Genomic DNA, 24,344 nt, shown 5'->3' on the forward strand with positions numbered 1-24,344 from the left:
TCATTACTGGCAGGATCTGAGGAGGTTTATTTGAAGATAGAGGTGGAAAAAAACACAGGTAGTCTTTGAGGAGATCATGTTGGTGTCTCTGCTTGGAACACACTGATACAGGGAGGCATAGGCTGAGCCCATCTGTAAAAGGGTATGGCAGCCAACATGGTGGGGAGAAAAGACGCTCACTTAGGAAGGGCAAGAGAGTGAGGTGGGTTCTGACAGCCTCATGGATAGAAAACTTTTGTCTTTCCTCATCCCCACCTCTGCTATCTTTCTCAACTTCTTCTTTACTTCCTCCTGGTTTGTGATGGTGGATGAGCCAGTCATTCCCAGCTCAGACCTCTCTCTGCAACTGTTATGACACTATTGCATATGGCTACCTGATAAGATGGGAACGGATAGAAGTCATTTTTCCTTACTGTGCCTCCATTTAGTTTGCCACAGTCAGCAAGAATTTGCACTATTGATCTGAATGGCGAAAAGGGGCATTAGTTCTGTAACTAGTGGGTTTCCTGTTCTCTTGCTGTGTGTTATAATTACATAACACTTGCAGTATTCTGAGTCACCAAGGTATTGGAAGCCAAGCAATGTCCTCTCATAGTGCCTGGCTTGGTAAAGAGTGATGCTTTCTCTCCAATTAGTCAAGAAACCAGTTCCCTGTGTATGATAAACTGATATCTATTTAATGAGGTAGTCCTGGAAATACAGTTCTTTAAATACCTGAACATGGGAAGTCAAAGAAACTTCTTGGTTGAACTATTATGTCGAAAAAAAGTAAGTTTATTACTCAGCTATTTTTCTCTCTGTATACATTGTGCCAGGGCCTATAGGGAAGGCAGAAACTACACGTTTGACGGAGAGAACAGTTGTCCCTGCAAGCTGTCCTCTGACTTTCATAGGCACACCATGTTATACACGTGCTCCTCATAAACCAACCAACAAACAAATGAATAATGCAATTAAAAATGAAAATTAGGTTTTTCTGGGTACCAAGATGCACCCCAAATCTGTCTGTTCACTGGGTTAAAGCCAGAAAGAGATGCATTGGGGACTGGTGTTTGCATCTTCTCTGGGTTCAGTGCTGATGTAACACTATTTCTGACTACCATAGTATAAGCTTTTCAGCCATGTGAATGTCAGAGCCTGCATGGTTGCTCTGAGTCTCTGGGCCTGATTCCTTCCAAGCTGAAGAGTCAGAGTTATGCCACTCTGCGGAATGAGGCCACGTTGCTGGTGGTGTCAGCAGAGAGCAACAATGAGCCCCCCCTTTGCCTTTGAACTGGGAGTTTTTGGTGTAGGTCTTCCCAGGGGCAGGATTCTGTTCTGCCCAGCAGGAATGACGAGCCTCTCTTACTGTCAGCAGGAACTAAGTATACAACCTGAATTTTCACTGAGGGTCTGCAGCCACAAAGTACCTTTCCCCGATGAACACAATCAACAAAGTCCATCCAAAAACTCCCCAATTTGGCAAAAGACAGGTTCACATATGGGAGAAAACTTCAGGCAGAATAAACTTAGCAAGGCAGGTCATCCTCCAATTTCGGAGACAATCATTTGAAAGCAGCCAGAGAGAAGCCAATGCTTGGCTTCAGGAGAAATGCAGCTCAGCAGCAGAGTTCCCATCAGAAGCCACACAGGCAGTCCAGTTGTGTTCAAGTTCTGGAGAGAAGCAAGTGAATCGAGGGTCCCACATCTGGTAGCATCACATCCTTTAGGAATGGAGGGAAAGCGAGACACTCACAGATGTAGGGAAATCGCTGAGCATGAGGGCCGGGGGACACCTGCCTGGGAGGTCAGGCGGGTGGAAGACTCCAGGGGTCTGGTCCTAACAGAACGTCCAATGGACACTCTTTAAACAGAAGGGAATGAAACGCGAAGAGGCTTCCAAAACTGGGAAGGAAAAATAAAGTAATCCAAAGTATAAGCCATCACCAATAACTTCTTTCAAGTCTTCAAATTTGCATTAGAAGATCGACACAAAGATTACAGCTCTCTAACACTGTCCCAAACTATAGAGAGAAAAGATGTAACGCAAAGGAGAAAGAGATAAGGTACGTAAATTTTCTATATTTTAGGCAAATTGATATTAGAATTGTCATTTAAAATAAAAGGTGATATAGTTAAGAACAATATAGATAAAATAAAATGGAATTCCCTAATGTGTTCATGTAGTATTTTCAAAAGGCTGGGAAAAACTGGACAATAAAAACAGAACAAATAGAAAAAATGAAGTGCCAGATGAGGTTTTTTTTTTGGTTTTTCGAGACAAGATTTCTTTGTGGCTTTGGAGGCTGTCCTGGAACTAGCTCTTGTAGACCAGGCTCTGCCTCTGCCTCGCAAGTGCTGGGATTAAAGGTGTGCTCCACCACTGCCTGGCTCAGATAACTTCTATTTTATCTGCAATTTTGTTGTATGTTAATGATATAATTATGAATATGTATATAAACTAAAAGACGGAATAGAGTAAAATATATGGATCTATAGGTTGTGTGTAGTGGCACATACCTTTAATCCCCACAGTAGGAAGGCAGAGGAACTCTGTGAGTTCAAGATCAGCCACACTCTAGAGAAAGAAAAAGGAAGGGGTGAATGAAATGTGAGTGCTCAGCTACATATGTAGATACAAATCTATGTGAGCTGCCCACAGGGATTCACCACAAATACAGCGCCGTGTAAGTAAAAGGGCGAAAGACGCAGCAGGCAAACATTGCTCAACGACAGTACACATGGCTGGCTAGTGTCAGAGAAGGTAGACCTTCCATCAACTTCTTTTTAACTGACTCTTTGGGAATTTCACACCGTGCACCCCAAATACACTTATTGCCCAGTCCTTCCATATCTGCCCTTCGCCCTTGCAGCAGCCCCTTCTGCCAAAATAGAAAAAAGAATCAAGAACAATCAAACAAGCTGAGTAGTGGTGGTGCAAGCTTTAATCTAGCACTTGGGAAGCAGAGGCAGGTGGATCTCTGTGAGTTCAAGACCAGACTGGTCTGCAGAGTGAATTCTAGGACAGGCAGGGCTACACAGAGAAACCCTGTCTCAAAAAATCAAACCAAACCAAACAAGCAAACAAACAAAAAGCCAACCTAACAAAAAAGCACTTCTCTCCTCCATCTTTCCTGCCTTTTCATTTGTCTTAGTGGCATTGGGAGCTGGGGTGTGTCACGCAGTATACCCTTTTGTCCAAATAGCTTTACTTGTAAATGTTCATTGCAATGAGTTGTTGGCCTGGTTCAAGGCCCCTGGCTTCTGGTTCACCATCAGTACTGGGCCCTCACTAAATCTCCTTTTGGATATCCTGCTGTTGCCCCGAGTCATAGAGATCATGCTGCTATGGTTCTGCAAGACCAGTTCTCCAAACTCCAGCAAATAATAGAAAGGGTAGATGTTGGAGTGGGCCAACTCAACGCATGGGATGTGGGCCTGGGTGTCAGCTGAGCTGGTCTGTCCTGGCCATTGGGACTGCCCCCATCAGGTGAGACCCCCATCAGCTCATTTCTCCAGCCAGGGTCTCATGTGCTTCAAACTGGCCTCACTGGAAAAGGACATTCATACTCTGACCTTTTCCCCTCCACCCCACAGGTTCTCGGATTTTAGGCTTGCTTCCTTTAGTGCTAAGGATCAAACCCAGAGTACCAAGCATGTTCAGCAGGCACTTTGAGACCCACCTCCAGCCTATAAGAGGGGAGTTCTTACAGCAAAGAAAATTAAGGAGAGTGAGAGATGATGATAAAGAGAGTCATTTTAGCAGAAAGATCGAGCTACTCTGAATGTGATTAGAACTGATATGAAAAATAGACAAATCTATAATTTTAGTTAGATATTTCTTTTTAAATTGTTTTTCTAAGGCTAGCTTACTTTATTTGCACCAATATTGATGCAAATAACATAATTTCATTTTTTGAAATTTTTTAGTTTGAGAGTTTCATACATGTATATAATATATATTCTGGTCAAATATACAACATTCCCTCTGTACATTTCCTTCCTTGCTCCCACCACCACTTTCCCCTCCTAATTTCATATACTCTTTTTTATTTAAACATGCTAAGTCCACTTAATGCTGCCTATATGAACATGGACATAAGATAATCTATAACCTGGGTATATAGTGCCACCTGTATGAACATGTGTATGAGATAATCTGTTGTCTGATTGTAGTGGTACCTGTATGAATATGAGTGTAATATAATCTGTAGTCTGATTGTTGTGCTGCCTGTATGAACATGGGTATAAGATAATCTATAGCAGGGGTAACCTCTCAGGAATGGCAGCCCTGAATAAAACCTACCCTCCTTCCTTCATCAATTGCCAGTAGTTCCTAGTTAGGGGTAGAATGTCACAACCCTTCCCCCACCCCTGCTGGAATTAGGGCTGACTTCATTTTGTGTAGATCTTCTGCCTGCAATCACAGCTGCTGTGAGTTCAGTGTGTAATGATGCTGTCACGTCTAGCAAATACGTTTTTCTGCAGTCTTCCACTACCTCTGGCTCTTATAATCTGCCCACTCACTCTTCCATAATGATATCTGCGCCTTGTGGGGAGGGTATATGATATATGTTCCATTTAAAGCTGAATCTCCTAGTCTCTGCATGTTAACCAACTAGGGGTCTCTGTATTAATCACTGTTATATGTCCTCAGGGCCCATGGGTTCTTGATGCAGTAAATGGTACCAGATATGAGCTCTGCTTTGTGGAGCAGGCCTTAAATACAATGGGAAAGTGGTTGGATACTGCCGCAACATTGGTGTCACCATTGCATGAGTGACATGTGCTGCCAGCCCAGTCATTACTGTAACTCTCAGGATTTACAGCCGAGTAAGACTGTTGATGCTTTTTTTCACCTAGCAGTGTACAAAGAACTTTCCAGCACTGTGAAAGGTAGCTAGTAGGAATGAAGCATCTGGTAGGTTTCATTTCTCCACATCCTATGACTCGACTTTGTAGTACCTTCATAAAGTTCTAGAGGGTGATCAAGAGCAATGGCAATGGTCTGTAATGTTTGGGGTGTGCTTATAGGATCCCACTAAGCCATACCTGACAGTGGGCTTTTGTTTTGACAACCTGTGGTGTCTGAGAGAGGCACTGCCCTCCCATTACAGGCTGATTCTATTTAAACTCCTTTTTATGAATGTATATGCACATATTTTAGGATGCTTCTGAAGTAATCATTTTTCCATTTGGCATTCTCAAGGGTCTTCAGCGTTAGTTATCCCTCTCCATACTTCTACCCTGTCCTTCCAGCCTCCACACCATCCAACCCCTCCTGCTCTATTATCACCCACTTGCCTTTTCATATCATCTGCTTTCTCCGCCCCTTCCACTGAAATCTCCACCTTTACTCTATTCCTGTCTTCTACTGGCTCTCCAGTTTAAACACAGTATGCCTAAGGATTCAAAGATGGCATCTGTATGTGAGAAAGAACATGTTTTTGCCTTTCTGGCTTTGAGTGAACTTATTCAGAATAATTGTCTTCAACTCCATTCATTCACCTTTAAACTATAATAGTGACCAGCTTGGCAAGAAGTGCCCATGTAGCAATAGTGGCATGGATGTTATAGGAATAAGTAACTACGTAGCAATAGTGGCATGGATGTTATAGGAATAAGTAACTACTTTCTGATTAGGTTAAAGTCTTCTCCAAAGACAAAAGTAATGCCTATCATCTGACTCATGGGTCCAAGTACCTATGGTGAGGTATAGACCATAGCCCCTAGGGAAAAACCTTCTACTATTACTCTATTAAATGGACTAAGGTTGTATCAACCCCTAATGACATATCTATACCTCTTTCAACCCTCATCAGAGAAGCTTCTGGCAAAAAGTGCAGATTAACACAGAGACTCACAACTGTTGAAAGTGCAGCGAGTAGGACAGCAGGGTGCCCAAGCCTCGAACTAGACATGTCTGTCACATCCCCTCCTCTTATGCCTCAGGGATGACGGTGGAAGGACCGCAGACGCCAGAGAAGCCAGACGACTACCAGGAAACAATGTCTTCTGGACACATCAGGGCACGCGTACATACATACCCACAGCAGTTGTGGCAGCGCGCACAAGACCTTGAAAGAACAGCAAGAAAAGAGACTTCAGTGTGGAGCATGAGATCGCATTCCTAGCTAAGCAGCTATTGGCAGTTGACATCTGTGGGAAGTGGGAAAGACAGTTTTCCTTGGGGGTATGGCACCTGGTGGGACGACCATGCCCGGTGGAAGGCCACACATCCAAGAGTAAACATGCAGCACAAATTGGCCTTTTGAGTTTTTTTTTTTACAAAATGATACAAAATTGGTGTGTGTGGACGTGCGCCTCAGAGTAGGGAGAGTGGATCCGGGAGGAAAAGAAATAGGGGGAGGGACGAAATATGATCAAAATACACTGTACAAAATTATCAAAAAACTAATAAAAATGAATATGAAGAAAATAAAAAAACACAAGCAGTACAGTCTAAAATCAAGGAAACATATGAAGAAATCCCACCAAAGATTACATACAGCTAGCAAGTAAGCGTGAGGAATGACTTTCAATGGTATCCATGAATGGAGAATTCAAGTTAAAATGGGAAGCATCGTATCTCTACACACATCAGAATAAAGAACCGTGACAACACCAAGTGCTGGCAAAGTATGCAGAGAAACTGGCTCCCCAAACACCTTATGGAGTGGGTGAGAATGTAAAACAGCCCTGCTTGTTTGGAAAGCAGCATGGGTTATGCCTTTAAAAACAGAGGAAATGAAGCCATGTAATGGTGGTGCACTTTAATCCCAGCACACAGGAGGCAGAGGCAAGCAGACCTCTGTGAATTCAAGGACAGCCTGGTCTACATAGTGAGATCCAGAACATCCAGGGCAACACAGAGAAACCTGTTTCAAAAAACTAAAACAAAACAAAACAACAAAAGCTCCCCCGGCCCCTGAAAAAAAACAAAGAAACAAACAAAAAATCCACAGGAAATGGAGCTGGCTGGAGAGAGAGCTCAGTGTTTAGAAGTGGGAATGGCTCTCACAGAGGACCTGAGTTTGGTTCTTAGCACCCACCTGAGGTGGCACGTGCAACCACCTTCAGGGGATCAGATGCCTCTTGTCTCTGTCTGCACTTGCACCCATGTGTAGACACCCAAATGTAGATAGGTACAGATACAGAATTAATAGTAAAATAAATCTTAAAGTGAAACCAAAGGAAACACAGCTTCCATACACAAAACGAGTGTACTTCAAGAACATATCCTAGAGAAATGAAGATCTGTGCACAAATAAGGCAAGTTTATAGTAGCTTCAGAAAACAGCATGAATTTCATAACAGCCCCAATCTGGAAATAACCTAGGTGTTCTTGGCGGATGAATAAACCGAGGTGCATTCATTCACATGAATTTCCCCGCAATAAGTAGCAACCAACTACTGGCTAGTATTCTTGATGGGACTCCTCTTTACAAGTGGCTTTTTAATGTTTAAAATTTTTTATTTGTGTGACTGAGTTTTCAGTGTGTGTGTGTGTGTGTGTGTGTGTGTGTGTGTCTGGGTGTGTCAGAGTGAGTGTGTCTGTGTTTCTGTGTGAGTACATGCCTTGGGTGTTCAGGTGCCCAAGGAGGCCAGAAGAGGATGTGGGATCAGCTGGACCTGGAGTTTCAGTTGGTTCTTAGCCATCCAGTGTGGATGCTGGGAACTGAACTCGGGTCCTCTGGAAAAATCAAAAAGTGTTCTTAACCACTGAGCCATCTCTCCGCCTCTTTGATGGATCTCTTGTTAGAAGTTATCCCATTAGGAAAAAAGCTGGTTCTAAAATGTTACACTAGCTATAATTCCATTTATAGTATATTTTTAAGTAGAAAAAAAATTTACCCAAATAAGAGAATAAGTTTCCAGAGCTGCGAAGAGGTGGGAACAAGAGAAAAGTGGGCGTGGCCCCAATGAAGCAGCAATGGAAGTTCACTGGTGAGCACTATTTGAACATCAATAATTGATCATGATATTGTAGTACAGTCTGGCAAAATGTTAACACTTGGGAAAGCTAGGTGAAAGGTGTACAGAATCGCCACGTGACTTCTTTTCAATAGCAATCACCTTGACATAGAAAGCTTAATTCAAATAAAAGTTGAGAGCTGACCCCAGCTGTGATGGTGGCGGCAGAGTGGCCAGGCTGCCTGAGAGGCAGATGAAGAAAAGGCAGAGAAATGAAGCCAAGGAGCTGTTGTTGCATCTTCCTTATTCTCCACCCGGGTCACCGCATCTCCCAGGATGCTCTCAGGCCTCTGGAGGACAGCATCTCTCTCTCTTTTACTCCTTGCTCAATGAAAACAGGCACAAGGGACTTCTCCACCTAATGTCCATCACTACCAGGGGTTTTTGTGCCCTGATCTCTGGACATCGTGAGGCAAAGCAAACAGACTTGTAAGGGCCCAATTGTCCCACTCACTGAGACTAAGTTTGGAGAAACTACACAAAGATTTTTTTATATAAAATTGTTCAAGGTAGGAGGGAGGTGGGGTGGGCAGTGTGGGGTTGAACTGAATACGAGCTCGCCTGTGAAGCCCACAGGATTAATAAAGAGAAGGAACAAAGAGTGAAGGAACATTGGCTTCTAGTGAGAGACAACATTGTTCCCCTCGTGTCCGTCACACCATACCCTTACCACCCCTATGCCCACATTGCTCACCCTCAGAGGTGAGTCTGGTTCAAAGCAAGGCTCTGAACACTTGCATTTTGGAGTGAGCCTTGGCAATTGAGCTAACATCATCAGTTTTCCCCTCTGTCTCTTGGGGTCTCTTGCCTGATGCTGGCCATAGGCTGTCCTCCAAAGACAAAGATGGTCCTGGGAAATCTGGGATGGGATTCAGGTAAGTTGGTTTGGCTTTTGACCTATAGCCCTGACAAGTGGAAGTGTGCTGAGTGCTGGGGCCCAGCTGAGGAGAACCTGCCTGAAATCTGACACCCGGGATGGGTCTTCCTCTGCCAGGCTGCCTCCTGTGAAGTTCCTGCAAGAAGTGACCATGGCAATGGGCTCCAGGATTGGGATACTGGATCAGAACTTAAAGTCAGCCTCGGGGGCCAGGGAGAGGGAATGCAGCCTCTGTGTCTCTTTCTTTCCACACTACCCTGATCTTTTCTTTCCCTATCTTCTTTGCCAATTGCAACTTTCCTTCATGTGTTTCTCGTGGGGGTTGTTTTCCATTTGCTAGTCTTCTTGTCTCATTTTGTCGTTTATTATTTTTATTTTCGGCAGATGATAACAGTTATGTAATTCAGCTCATGATCCCTACCTCACTCTGTGTCTTGAACCTTTCCTCCATCCCCTCTCCACTCCAGATATTCCTGATTACTTACTGTTTCTTGTTCTTTTTTTTCAAGACAGGATTTCTCTGTGTAGATTTGGAGCCTATCCTGCTACTCTCTCTGTAGACCAGGCTGGCCTGGAACTCACAGAGATCTGCCTGCCTCTGCCTCCTGAGTGCTGGGACTAAAGGTGTGTGCCACCAATGCTACTTACTGTTTCTTAAACATACTGATGGGTACTGATCTCAGGGCCTTTGTACACGCTATTTCAGTTGCTGATTCCCATTGCTTCATATGGGCACATGCCTTGCTTTCCTCTCTAGAGCCTGCTTTAAAAAATGTACTTTCAAAGACATTGTCCCCAAGCAAGCTGTGCAAAGCTGCTCTACCCCTCTCCCAATGCACCCACCCCCTTCGCTCTGTTCTCTGGTCCAGAAAGCACATGTAACCAACCAGGTCAGGCTTCTCCTTTCTCTTGTTCATTGTCTGCACGTCACAAACCAGACTGCAAGCTTTATGGAGGGCAGGGCCTTGTGTCTGTTTCTGTGCACACCTGAGCATATCTAGGACAGATCCTGGCAGGATAAATGGAATAAGAGAGCAAATATGATTCTCTCTAATAATAGATAAAATATACATGTATACTATTTTACTACTATAAATTAAGTCTATTAAATATTTTATTGGTTCAATTGTCATCATTAACTATACTTGAGATAAACACATTAAGTGTTTTATAGATGCCCTTATTTCTGTAACGTCTGCGGCTTTGAAAAGGCTCCTGGGTCTGAGATTTGAAGGAGCCAGGTGAGGCCTGGCTTCTTGTAAACAACGGACAGAACAGCACCCTTCCTTCCTCCTTGTCTTGTTGTGGTGTTAGTGAGGTGGTTTGCACACTCCCTGTGGACCTCATGGGATTATTGGGTTGTTTGCACAGCACCTTGACACAGACATGCAAAGACTCCAAGGTAAGTCACACATATGTGAAAATCACTGCCAGGTCAGGAGAGTCCCTGGCTCTGTGACACACCAGGAGCCGAGGCGAAGAGCCGGCTTCTCTTGGTAATGGAGACACCTAATGGGACAAGGGAGCCAGGCACTTTGTGGGACTCAGTCTTCATGGGGACTGGGAGCTGCTTGGAGAAAAGGACCTTATACCAGACCTGAATGTTATTTGGAGCTTATCATTAGAGGAAGGAGAGCAGAGCCACTATGTCATGGAATATTCCTTCCTTTCTTCCAGTCCCCCAAGCTCTGAGCTCTTGTATCGCTTGCTGTGGATTATTGACAGAGGAAATGCTGATTCATGGGCCCGAGTTACAGGAAACCTTGTTTCCTGGTGAAGAAACAAGCTTGGTGGCGCTGCCAGCACCCCCCCGCCAGTTGCTGCCACATGCCCCACTCTGGGCCTGCACCCAGGCCGTTTGAGGAGGGGCAGGGCCCTCTCAAGCTTAGCCAGTGAGGTCACTTTCCCCGGCCCAGCTCCTCACCATGCCTCTCTGGGCTTTTCGACTCTGACCTCACAATACCTTTCCAGCCCATCTCCCTTCCTGCCTGCTTGCCCTATCGGCTGCAGCTACCAATGAGCATGCCCAGCTCCCCGGGAGCACCTTGTATTTCCCCGTCTGTGCCATGGCTCCTCCCGTTCCCTGGCTGAACTGGCCCCTGACCGTGTGTTGGCCCACTGAAATGCTACCCCCACATCAGCTCTGCCCAGCTGCTGTGCTACACGAGGCCTGCTCAGCTTCCTTGTATTGGTATTCCTTTTAGTAAAATCTTCAACCATTTGTGTAACTTACCGGATCCAGCAGTTACCAAATTCCTCCTAAGAAGCCCCAGCTTTCTCCATCTTTGAACTCCCTGCTAACTCTTGTACGCCTGTGTAACTTATGCTTCCTGGACTGAACACAGAAGGAGGGCCATCGGTGGCTTTGGATTTCTTTACGCACCGTATACAGTGAAGGATCTGAGGCCACACAGATGCGAACTGAACTGGCCAACATTGCGAGATAAGACAGTGGCAGAGTGAGATCATTTTTTTTCTTAAAGGCCTCATGGTCTAATTAAAAATGATCTTATAGTCACTGTATTTTGAACACAACAGAAGTTCAGGTTACATTATTAGTAAGTGTGTAGGGAATGAATAAAAGAACCCTCTAGCCAATTGCTAGATACATGTGTTTCTTAAGCTCAGCACTGGGCAGTCAGCATTGGGCAGCTCTTTCTGTGGCCTGGTCTGCTCTGTTATCTGACTTCCACCTGCTGCCTGAGATGACCGATCTAGATGGAACAAAACCAATCTGATTATGTGTGAGTTAGTCAAAGTTTAAATCGGTAAGTGAAATAAAATCACTTCTCTTCTGCTGTTACATAAACTACAAAGCAGACATCCAGTAATGGAAGACTCTACCTGCTCCGAAGTTACTTTACTAGACAGGAAGAGAAATGAAGAGCATTTGATATGTGTACTTGGGCACTGAAGCCTGGGGAAGAAGGCATGAAGAGATTGTTGGAAAGATGAAGCGAGAAACAGATAGCCAGTTCTGGAAGAGTGGCCCCCTTTCATCCGGATCCAGACAAGGCTAACGCCTGAACTTTTGGGCTAGAGTAAAGGGTCACCTGAAAGTCCAAAGGTGCTTGGACTGTCCTGTGTCACAATGGGAGGAGTCTGTCTGGTCATCAGCCAAGAACTGAAGCTGTTGGCAGCGTAGAGTGGGGGTAGGGTGAACAAGGCGAATGTGTAGATAGACTTTCCTCGTCAACTCGGTTCCAGAAAAGAGGCAGATGCTTGTGACCAGTCCCCTGCCCCCAGTCACTATGCCAGCCCCACCTCTTTTAAAGGGTGATAGTCACATCAGTGTGTAGGTCACATGGAGGGTCCACTATCGCTAAAATAAGGGACCCAAATGGGGCTTGCAGGCTGTAAGGGGCCGGCCTCTGGGAGCCCAACTCCCCACATTTGGCATTGTGTCAGTACAGTAGTGGACCTGCTGGCAGGAGGCATTGTCCGGGAGGCAGGAGAAGAGGTTGGGAAGGGGAGGAGAGTTAGAGACGGGAGCGTGCATGTCACAGTGTGAACCAGAGATGTGGGTAAGGATACGATACAGCTGGGGACAGTCCTGGGACTCTCGTCCTTTTCCTGTATTCTGGTTTTCTGTTGTTATTCCTGCGGAGACGCTCATAAAACCTGTCCAAAGAGAAAGCTACCCATGTGCCAGGATTGGGGATGACATGTCCAGGCAGGGTTTGTGGGAGGAGTGGGGTGGGGAGAAATGGTCATCATTCCACAGCAGTTATAGTGGTAAAGAGATGGAAATAGGTGGCATTTGTGAAACCAACGAGGGGAAAACAGAGCATTTAAGGTTTAACTGGCAGGTATTTCTCTGGATTGGGCTGGTGGGGAGATCTTTCAAGTACATACAGGAAAAAAGGGGCTTTTCAGTGGAAACTTGTGAACTCCACAGCAGACAGGCAGGATTCCACGACAGCAGAGGACTGTCAGCCCCACAAAAAACCATGAGACTGTTTCCTCATGAGGAGACCCACCTCTCTTCCCGCTCACAGATCATGGCTCTCATCATAAAGGAGTAAAGATGGCTTATTCTGGAGCCATCATGAGGGACCATGGCTGGGAACACAGATTTAGGTTACCCAAATTCCATGTTCCAACATGGAAGCTGTTTCACAGGGTTTTTGTTGATTTATAGAACAAAGAAGTCATACATCCAGGCAACTTTAAAATATACTGGTGAGTGCACAAGAGGCCGGTACAGAGAGATGGGGGAGCTATTCCATAGGCCCAAGATGCCCTCATGACATTCTTAGCTGTTGGATCGGCAGAAGCTAGTGTTCTGCTGAGTTAATAGCTCCTAAAAGGTTTTTATTTATTATCACACGGTGTTAGTTCAGATGTTGGCTCAAGGTGGGACAAGCAGTAGCTGCTCCAGGAGGCTAACACTAGCCCAAGATAAAGTAATTAGCCTCTGAACTTACAAACTTCCAACCTCTGCACAGCACTGAAATTCCTATCGGTGCATTGGTCTCTGTGGACACAGCAACTCCTCCCAGGAGTTTTACGTTCACAGCCAGACACAGCTTCTTTTCAGGGCTTCTCATTCCCACCACCCATCACTCACATGCAATGCACCTATTGATTTCTTTAATAAAGTCTTTCTTTAGGAATGGGCCTGGCACTGAGTATCTTTTGCACACTTTCATCGTAGTCCTCAGTACGGTGAGCCTTCACCACAGAAAGAGAGAGAGAGAGAGAGAGAGAGAGAGAGAGAGAGAGAGAGAGAGAGAGAGAGAGAGAGAGAGAGAGCCCTAGCTCTCCCTCCAGATTCCTCCAGGAGTCACAAATTAAGACGAGGTTTGGGCTCCCACGGTGCTTGTACCTTAGCACATGTGTGTTGTTTGGAACTCTCCCAACCATGAAGGAAAGGCGGGGTTTCCTTTTCATCTGCAAGGGGTTTGCCTACTTCCATACAGTTTTCACTACAGAACTTTTCCAAGGCAGAGCAGAAGCATTCCTGGAATGGATGGGAGACACAGTCACTGAGGGCTTGGGAGATTTCCATCAGTGCTCAAGGGAGAATGCATCACCAGGAGGGAGCCTCATGGGCTGTGCTGCTTTGATCTCATTAGTCATAGGGTTAATCCTGGCGTTACTGTTCATTCATTAGCCTTTTGGTTTTCTGTTGTGATGTTTCCATTCCTTTTTTCAGTGTTGGGGATTGAACTCAGGACCCCACACATGCTAAACACATGCTCTACCACTTAACTACAACCCAATCCCTGTTTCCATTCTTAAACAGAGGTTGCTCTGCAGATTTTGATGAGGATTTAGCAATATTTCCACTGTGGACATAAGTTCTGAGGCCTCCTCTTGATTGGATTATAATTGCAAGTTTAGGCCTGATGATCAAGCTTAAAGAGCATAGAAAAATTTCTGTACCTGTGAGCCAGTAAATGCAAACAAACAGCTCTTGCGGGGCAAGTGGTTAATTCATAGTGTGTGTTTTGTTTTCATTTTGTGTCATAAATGATCTCACAATGATTGCTTTCAAACTCTCAGCAGGATAGCCACTGGCCACTAGGAAGAGGTGTCAAGAGTCAGTTCTCAGGAACTGGTAACACACTGACCCTAGTGCAAGACTTGTCAAGAGTCCGAACAGACAGACACACAAAGGCTCAGTGGGAGGAGCAGAGGAGTGATGAGTTAGGTAGGCCTGTGTGTGTTTGGATGCAGGAAGTGTCAGCAGTAAGTGACGATTTGCCAGGCAGTAGCTGGCATCAGATATCCAGTCTGTCTAATTAATGCCCTTCTTAAGGAAAATAGTGACTGTTCACCAGACAATGCTATGTGATACTCTATAATACAGAGTCTATATCAATGTTAATTCTCAGAGATCTCTATAAGGACACTTTCCTTGTTTTACAAACAAGGAGATTAAAACCTCATCAGATAAAATAGCTAGTCATATATGAAGCAGCAGATAATTCAAACCTGGGGTCTGTGTCTATTCTATCACTGGTTGGGGAGCGTGGTGCTGGACCAAGCTGGTTTCTTAGGTAGTTCAGGCAAGAATTGCTGGTTTTGTAGAAATGAAGACAGGATGAGATAAAGCAGTAGCCCAGAGTACATGGCAGAAAGGGATGAACTTGATGCTGGGTCAGTGAATTTCTTAAACTCTTCCTAACCCAAAACAAAGTCAAGTCCATCAGCCCTGAAGTAGAGCTGAGCACAAAATTGGGATCTCAGCTGTCAGTCAGTCAATATATTGATAACTAAATTCTTGCTGAAGCAGCTGAATATCTGAGCTAGGGCCCTAGATAGAACGACCCCAGAGATGTGCTTTGTCTAGGAAGCCAACTTGGAAATGCTCAGATGTACCTTGTTAATATATTTCTTATGGGCCAACATCATTCCATAGTGGTGATGGAACTGTTCACAGCTGTCTACAGTGTAAGTCATAAAGACCGGAGTAGGGGGAAGGAGAGCTGTAGTTGTACAGATGTAGATCCAGGTATTGGGAAGGTGGTACTCCAAGTACTGGCAGAGGACCTGAGGTCTAAGATGAGAGCAGGAAGGAGAGAGAAAAGGCCATAAAGTCAGGGGAAGACCAGCTTGTAGGAGGAGGTTGAAAAGAAGGATTGGCTCTGGGAAGAACCTGAAAGCCCTCCAAGGTTTCCTCTTCTGTAGATAAGAAATTTATAGTCTTTGCTTTTCCATGTTTTGCATGCTGAGTTTTAGCAGTACAAGAGGAAGTTAGACTCTTAAGAAAAGAAAACCCAGTGCAGCCTTTGGTGGTGGGATGCTGTGGTAGCAGACCCCCACTCAGCCAGGCCGCAGATGGAAACCCCATTGTCATTCTCCATAAACCTCCGATCATGTGACTCCAAAATCTATGTCAGTTCTATCAGGTGGGAATTTCTTTCATTACAACCCCCTCATGGTATGGATGGTTGATGTGGGATAATGCTCTTGTACACTGTAAAGATTTGTCACTTGTATTAGTTTAATAAAACACTGATTGGCCAGTAGCCAGGCAGGAAGTATAGGTGGGGTTACCAAACTAAAAGAATTCGGGGGGAAAAGGAAGGCAGAAAGGAGACACCATGTAGCTGCTAAGGAAGCAAGAGATTCAGACATCACTAGCCAATAAGAGAACTAGCCAATAAGAAGCCTAAGCCATCGACCAAACAGTTTATAATTAGTATAGTCATCTGTAGGTTTATTGGGGACTAAAAGACTACAGGATTGGCAGGACAGAAACTGGTCTACAGATGGTAGTAGTGTCCTCATTTTAAGTATATGTCAGGGGACAGGTGTGAGTCTCTGACACTCTACAAATCCTGACCCTCTATCACTAAAGCTCATGAAGTGGATTATGTTTTCAAATTTGAGACTGAGGGTTCAGATGTTAACAGCACATTTTACTCTTCCAGAGGACCTAGTTTCGATTCCCAGCACTCACATGGTGACTCACGACTGTAACTCCAGTTCCAGTGCATCTGTGGCCCCCTTCTGGCCTCTTTGGACATCAGAAATGCACATGGTACAAAGACCCACATGCAGGCAAAATACACATGCACTTGAAGCTAAAAAAATTAAAAAATAAAACAAAACCTGAGGTTGAATGTAGGTGATTCTTTGTCCCTTGGCTTTGACCCTCTGGCTACTAAGAATGAACCAGAAGTAAACATGACCCTCGGGCTAGTAATGAGCCAGAGGTAAACAGATGTTGTGATCCTGAGGATAGGACGATTGACCAGCTGCAGCTGAAATGCAGAGTGCTGTCTATCATGGCACACGTGACACCAGCAGTGGGAAAGGCAATCTCAGGTGCAGAGGAAATGAACCTGTAAGGTTGTCAACACCGGAAGTGATTTGATTATTCTCTTTGGGGAGACCTTGAAAGGGATGACCCAGCTGGCAAGTATGGAGGAGGAGGAGGAGGAAGAGGAGGGGGCAGGAGGAGAAGGAGGAGGAGAAGAAGGAGGAGGAGGAGGAGGGAGCAGGAGGAGAAGGAGTAGGAGGAAGAGGAGGGAGCAGGAGGAGGAGGAGGAGGAGAGAGGAGGAAGAGGAGAGAGGAGGAGGAGGAGGGAGGAGGAGGAGACAGCACGCTTCTGTGGAATGAGTTTCATTCTAAGATGGCTCTCCCGAGTGAATGCGTTTTCCACTCACAGCTCATCATCTTGGCACACGGTTGAAACTTGGGCAGAGCAAATGGTGCTGCGGTAGAAAAGCCAGTGTTTGCTCATAGTTCTCTCACTGGCTGAGCAGGTGGCTTCAGGAATATCCCTTTCTCTCCCTAGGGCCTGTGTTCAGCGGGCAGGCTTGTTCTTTGCAATATTTCCTCTAGCTCATAAGGAGAATGTTAACAACTCGGAGATTCTTGTGAGCCTCAAAAGACTACAAAAGCATTGTTGGAGGTGGGAAATAAAACCTTTAAACTCATAGTTAGCGATGTGCTGTCTAGTCAGGAATTCCTAAAAGACTCAATATTGGGGTTAACAGGAAGCATAGGAAACAGCACAAACCTGGCACAGAGCCTTGTATGCAACCCCCCCCCCCAAGCTCCAGCTTCACCTGCCACCGTGGGTGATTAGTGCAAGGTCCGCTACTACTGTGGGGCTTCCTGCCCTGCTGCTCCAGGGCGGGACCTCTCCCAGCCTCATTCTTATGGTCACCTCCTCATTCTCTGTGTGGAACAACTGTGCATAATCCCCTCTCTCCTTCCTGCCCCAGCCCAGAACTCCCACCTGCCCCTTCTGATTTGGTGCCAGCAGCTGGCCGATGGATAGTGCCAAATGTGCTGAACAGATGTGTCCAACATTGGTTGGCACGTGCAGGGAGGATGTCTGCCCAGCCTAGGCCTAGCGAGAGCTTCCTGTCAACTGGCCGAAGGCTGGGAAGTCGCTTTCTGGGGCCCTGTCAGAGGAAGGCCTGAAGCTACAGTGACTGCATCCTGTGGTCCTTCTTCTTGGCTTGCCATTCTCTACTGTTTTTTACGTCTGCCTACTTTTTCATCCTGTGTTTGGTCCTCTCTGACATGTTCTCCTTATTCAATTTCCTGGGCATGCTAAGGATGCTCTTTTTAAAAGGCTAAAATGTAGGCTTCAAAAGAGGTTTGCAAAGTTGGTTCTTTCAGATTTATAAAAGACATCACAACAGGTCAGAAACCAGCCAGAACAATAACAGCTGGTCTTTACCACAGCCTGCCCAAACCTAGGTTCTTAACGTTATCACTTCCTTCCTTTCTTAGTCAGTGGCATGCAAAAGTCATGGTGATTCTCAGAAACAGGTATCCTTGCAAGCAAGCATCCTTGATTTTCTATACAATTGGCTAATCCTTCTCATTGTTGCCCACCTGCGTAAGTGGGGACAATTTAAGAACAGCAGCAGTTAACCTGAGAGTCCTGAGACAGATTAGATCCCTGTGGAGACTAAAACCCTGTTGAAAATAAAATTAGCAAGCCAGGCATAATGATTTGAAGGCTGCTCAAATTTTAGGTCAGGTGTACATTTACTTTATAGACATGAGTGAGACAGCTTGCATTCTGTAGTGCCATCAGCTAAGATGCAGCCTCCACAAAAATGGAAAAACGGTAGCATCAACAGAAGTTTAGTGATTTTTTTATAGGTGCCTCTAAAAAAATGTAAGGTCTTAGCTGGGCAGTGGTGGTGCACACCTTTAATCCTAGCACTTGGGATGCAGAGGCAGAAGGATGTCTGAGTTCAAGGCCAGCCTGGTCTATAGAGCTACTTCTAGGACAGCCAGAGCTACACAGAGAAAGCCTCTGTTGAAAAACAAAACCAAAACCAAACAAATAAAAATCAAAGAGACAGAGAAGAAAAATATAGTCTTAGATGTTAACAGTCACCAATACCTCCCTGCATTACCCATGAATTCACAGACACATGTAACATGCCTTTTACATGTACTCACTGAACAAAAAATACAAGTAGGACCTGGTGTGTATTTTGTGTATTGCTTAGGAGGTCAAGGATATCCACCAACTATTAAATAATAAAGACAGGTTTCTTATTTTGCCCCCAGCTTCTAGGAAGCTCAGCATTGATTCCGATGCCCAGTTCAGCAATAGGTCTAATGATAGTCATTGGCATCTCCTTTTGCTTCAATCACAATTTCCACTTCCATTTTTAAATACCCTTTGCATATAATAACTCCTTTAGTGACACCAACTGCCTGGTGTTCTTTTTAGAAAAATTAGATGATCTGATCAACAAAAGGAAACTCCATGAAAAAGACTTTGACTAATGGCAAAAAGGATTCCTGACACCTCCCTCTGACTTTAATGAGCTGTCTGTGCATTTATTGTAAGGTTCGCATCATACTGCACACTTCCTGAAGGCAGGAGCTGATCATCTGCCTCCCTGACGCTGTGCTTAGTGAGATCCTGTTTAATAAATGCAGCTTTAGGGTTAATTTTAGAGGCAGCGGAATGAGGTTTCCCATCCCTTTCCTTCCCCCTTTTTCTCTTTTTAGAGGAGACTACTGATACTGCTTGCAGTGGGGACTGCCTTGAGGTAGTCTGCTGCTCACTGCTGTGTTGATGGGTGAGATGCTCTATGTTCCTCTTTCCTCCAAGAAGCCTGTCATAAATTTTCCCCCTACCTCTACATTGTTCTCTCCCTCTTCCTGAATAATACTCAGTAATGTTCTCCTACATAAATAATAACCACTTACATTTACATAAGCACTGCTAACATTGACGCATTCTTTCCAAAAAGGGTTTAAGATGGACGTCTTGGAGGATTTTTTAAGTTTTACAATGCACTCCCAGATGTTATTGCTGCCATTATTAGCTAATAATTTATTGTGCATTTACCATGTGCCAGGCACTAGGCAAGGGCTTTCTGTACACTTTCTAATTTAGACCTGCCGGTAATCTGATGGAGAAGGCACTCACATTACTCTCCCTTTGAATGCAAACAGACAAAGAGGCTCTGGGACTTGCCCATGGTCACACAGCCAGGAAGGCAGCAGGGCCCTAGGCTGCAAAGCCAGGAGCTGAGGTTTTGATCTCTGTGTCACTGTGTCCCTTTGGGCCATTGCTCAGCACTGGGAAAGGGGAAGAGTACAGAGGCTCGTCTTGTCTTGCAGTTGAGAGGAAAGGGAAGAGGCATTGGAGCGTTCTCATAGACCCTTTTACTCCTTTCAGCAGTCCTAGGAGGCAGACGCAGGTATCTATATCACCAATGTGGGGACAGAAGCCACCTGTCCTGAGATAACTCACACAGCCACTCAGCTGAGAAAGCAAGGTTTTATTCAGGGTCTGTTTGACTCCAAAGTCCTTATTTTCTCTGCTGTTGACTTGGGGAAATTGGCCCATGTCTACACAGTTGACTATCAAAAAATAAATAAAAGACCAAAATTTGACCAAAATTACCATTCTTCAAGAGCTTTGCATAAGTTCTGCCATTCTAGTGGGGTCAAGAAATTCACAGTGCCTAGCAACCAAGGAGCACATTTTCCCCATGTGACATGGATGCTGGTGGCATACATTGTTGTGATTTGACAAGACAAAATGCAATTGAGTTCCTATCTCTTTCAGGACAGAGTGTGACCAGCTTTGGGGATGAGGCTGGTTTGAAACAAGTGCTCCTGAAGCTAATTAAAAGCTGACCTGGAGCTGCACTCTTCATTTTGTAAGAATGCTTGACTTCATTAAATAGGAAACAGCAAATGGAATTTTCTGATCTTTTTTTTCCTCCAGATTCTTTAGGGGATGAGAATGATGAATAAGTGAGATGTATTACAAGAGCTTCCAGTCAGCATCCTACAGCGACATTGCTGGAGCAGATGAGCACTTGTCTTCTGGAGAAGGGTGAGTATGCAGAGACAAACCAATCCCATCCACCTTGTTAGCTCTACGTTTCAGATTCTCATCTCCTGCACTCTCTCCTCTGCTACCACAGAGATGGAGAACTCATCTACAGGATCAAACACAGTGGAGAAAAGAGGTTACTTGGTTTTTGGTTGGATCAGGGTCTCACTGCATCACTTTAGCTGGCCTAGGACTCACTACATAGACCAGGTTGACCTCTGGATCATAGAGATCCACCAAAATCTGCCTCTCAAATACTGAGATCACATGTATGTGCTACCATGCCCTGGCAAGCAGCTGTTTGTAGGGTAACACTCCTATGGACTCTCTATCAGATACCTGAAGCAAACTGTAGGTCATGGTTGCAAGGTTCCGGAGTAGAAGGAATAGAAAATTTGATAAATGTTCCACACAACCTCTAGGCAGAATAGGAACATTATTCTAATATTTGTACATGGAGCTGATAGTGCTTAACAGTAGGTCAGGGACCATGTGTCCTTACCATGAAGATGCCTAGAACTTGAAGCATGGGATGTGAGGACAGCTGACTTTTTTTTTTTAGTTTGGGTTTAAGTCCACTTGTGGGCACATGGTGGTGCCAAACAGAATGCCAGCAGGTTGTCATATATCACATCTAATGCTCCCAATGACCCTATAGCATAGGTACCATCTTCATTAGAGAGGGGAGGAAGGAGAGACCCCCAAATGATCCTCTTCTTCATGGCTATTGGCTCTTGCTAGGTTAATGGAGTACAGTGAGAAGAATTCTAGTTTTTCAAGCTATCAGATCATGTCTGCCTTTTGAGGCTAACAGTGGAAAGTGATCAAAACTGGGAATGTGAATAAGTGTGCTTGAAACCACAGAGTAGAGCTAACTCATCCACCCAGTCCTCTGGGCTGTCTCTACAGAGTGGACCAGTTTTTTTCTTATTGTTAACAGCAGGAGAACAAAGAGATGAAACTACCATCTGGGATGGATGGAGCAAATGTCACGGCCTACTCTGGCTCTAAGCAACCATAACCACTGACAAGGCATTTTTCAAAGAATGTCCCACTTCAAAATAGGAAAAGTGGAGCCTTGACGTCCTGAAATAAAGCAATTTACCAATAATAAAATTGTGCATTGGTCTCTGTGAACATCACAAGCTTCTCAGAAGCAGGGCTTGGAAAGCAAGATGCCCATAGTTTTTGAGTTTTGTCTTAGATATCAAGCAGCAATGAATCTTTTGAAGCAGTAACAAGTTGCTTTTCCCATTCCTTGTTTTTTTTTTTTCTCCAAAGTGATTGGAGTTCTGGAGGCAAGATCCTTTCCAAATGCTCTTGCCTTATCTCACAGATCTTTCCGGACTGCATTCATTGTCAAAAGGATTGTTTTGACTCTGTGAATCAGAAATCAGACAGGATGCATTGTGGGACATGACTGCAGGTCACTGTATGAGACAGTTGAGAAACAGCAGGACTGAAGGGGATGGTGGAGACTGTATCAAAAGTCACATGTCACTTGTTCTCCATGTGACCATTGGCCCTGAGAAATTCTCAGATGGTGAATCTGTTGCTATATTGGTAACCAGCCATTTATAAGAGCTCAGAATGAGTGTCTTCTAGACATCAGCTAGGGGGTGGCTTGGTGTCCCTGATGAATGACTCCTTTGAGGTGATATCTCTGCTTCATAGCTATCAAAAGGGATTTGATATATATCCAGTAAAAAAGTACACACTATTTCGCTGACTCCCAAAAGAGCCTGTGAAGTAGATGGGAAAGGGATCCGCATGTATGGATTGGTTAGGGTTACCATTACTGTGATGAAATGCCATGACCAAAATTAACTTGTGGAAAAGGTTCTATTTGACTTGCTTATCCCAAGTCACAGTCCACTGAAGGAAGCCAAGGAAGGAACTCAAACTGGGTGGGAACGTGGAGGCAGGGGCTGGTGCAGAGGCCATGGAGGATGCTGCTTCCTGGCTTTCTCCTCCTATCTTGTTCAGATGCTTTCTCATAGAGCCCAGGACCACCAGCCCAGGATGGCACCACCAAGGCCCCACAACATCAATCACTAATTAAGAAGATGATAGTCCAATCTTATGGATACCTTTTCTCAATAAAAGTTCCCTCCTCTCAGATGACTCTAGCTTGTCAAGTTGACATAAAACTAGCCAGCAATGGACCCTTGTCAGCTTGACACATAAACACATCACTATTAAAACATAACTTTTCCTGTCTTGTTCATCCCCAAGATCACACATTAATATCGACATGGAGATATAAAACATTTTATCCACTTAAAATGTCCCATAACATTACAAATGCAAACGCTTTAAAAGCTGTCTCTTTAAAAATATTCAGTCTCTTTTTAAAAACAAAAGCTCTGTAAAACTCCAAAATCTCTTTAAAAGTTCAAAGTCTCTCAACTCTGGGCTCCAGCAAATCAAAAACAAATACTTTCTTATTCCAAGAGCGAAGAATCTGGGCACAGTCACAATCAGATCAAAACCAAGCCAAACTCCAGTAGCGTAAATAAATCACTGTTCAATGTCTGGGATTCACTCAGGATCTTCTGGCCACCTTCAAAGGTCATTTCGCTGGCTCCACCTTCTCCTGCACACATAGATTATCTCCAGTTCAGGTCAGGCTGGCTCCTTCCAAAGATAGTGCTGTTCTTGGCACTTGGTGGTCATCCCATGGTGCTAGAATCTTTAAAATTCTGGGGTCTTCTATTGCCATTGGGCTGCACTCTCACCAATAGTCTCTAATGGGCTCTCTTCATGGTGCCAAGCCTCAACTGTCTTCATGACCCCTTCAATCCTGGGTTGTCAATTGCTACCAAGACTTTTGCAGGACTTTTCTCAATTGAGGTTCCCTCCTCTCTGATGACTAGGGCTTGGCCAAGTTGACATAAAACTAGTCAGTGCAAGATCTTTATTTTCCTGTAGAAGAGGAAATTGAGGTACTTGCAGGTGAAATAACCCAATCAAGGCCATAGATACAGGACAATGTCTCCTAACCCTCAATCTAGAATTCTTCCTTTTGTGTGGTGTGGGATTATTTTCTCCACTCTCCTATGACCTTACTCCCTAAGGAGCATGAGGACCTGTGCCTTCTTGTTGCGACTATCTCTGAAGGGATTGTTCTTTCCTTTTTCTTACCCTCTCTGCATGGCTAACTGCTCCTACTTCAGTGTAAGGCCAATTCAAACCACAATCACTCCCTGATAAATTTCCTTTTGTCTTCATGGTCTTTTTGAATGCCTCTTCTCTAGCTCATTTGTGGACTCTGATGTGTAGCTAGGTACTTTTTATGTGATCAGAAAAGGGAAAGAACCCAGTGACTAGTTACAATGGAAGCTTGTTGAGTCAGGGATCAATTATTTGCAGTTTTTTTGCACTCATCATTTATGGTGATTCTTGGACTATAATAAATAGTCAAGAAATAATTGATCAAAAGTTGCCTAGCCTTAAAATCAGGCTGTTCTGAAAAAAAGAATCCAAGGTGGTAAGAAATGGAAACTAAATTTTCAGCTTTCGATCTTCAGAGAGATTTCTTGAGGTGATGGATGGCCTCCCAAGCCCTGTGAATCGCATAGTTGGGAGGCAAAGGGACTCTGGGAAGACGGGCCTACCAGTACTTCCCGTTCTCAGTGTGCCTAAGCTCCCTTAACTGATGCCCTGAAGAGTTGGCATGAGTGCACTGTTGCTTTAGTCCAGATTTTTCCTTTAACCAAGTGTCA

General features: G+C 44.6%; 2 long non-coding RNA genes across 3 annotated transcripts in view; both read right to left on the bottom strand.

The window, feature by feature from the left end:
• Positions 1 to 2,507: 2,507 nt before the first annotated feature.
• On the bottom strand, positions 2,508 to 11,237 carry LOC121141793. Its single transcript, XR_005878732.1, has 3 exons — positions 11,064 to 11,237; positions 5,844 to 6,056; positions 2,508 to 2,557 (listed from the first exon to the last, which is right to left on the bottom strand). It is a non-coding gene; the product is annotated as an uncharacterized LOC121141793 (long non-coding RNA).
• An 8,799-nt stretch (positions 11,238 to 20,036) lies between these two features.
• LOC121141983 overlaps positions 20,037 to 24,344 on the bottom strand; it is a 37,173-nt gene continuing 32,865 nt past the window's right edge. The window contains exon 3 of one of the 2 annotated variants that reach the window (XR_005878983.1): positions 20,037 to 20,725. This is a non-coding gene — a long non-coding RNA (uncharacterized LOC121141983). Of the gene's footprint in view, positions 23,545 to 24,344 lie in introns of both variants that reach the window. The other variant, XR_005878984.1, reaches the window with a different exon arrangement.

Source organism: Mesocricetus auratus, unplaced genomic scaffold (assembly GCF_017639785.1).
Source record: "Mesocricetus auratus isolate SY011 unplaced genomic scaffold, BCM_Maur_2.0 Super-Scaffold_100008, whole genome shotgun sequence".
Taxonomy (NCBI): domain Eukaryota; kingdom Metazoa; phylum Chordata; class Mammalia; order Rodentia; family Cricetidae; genus Mesocricetus; species Mesocricetus auratus.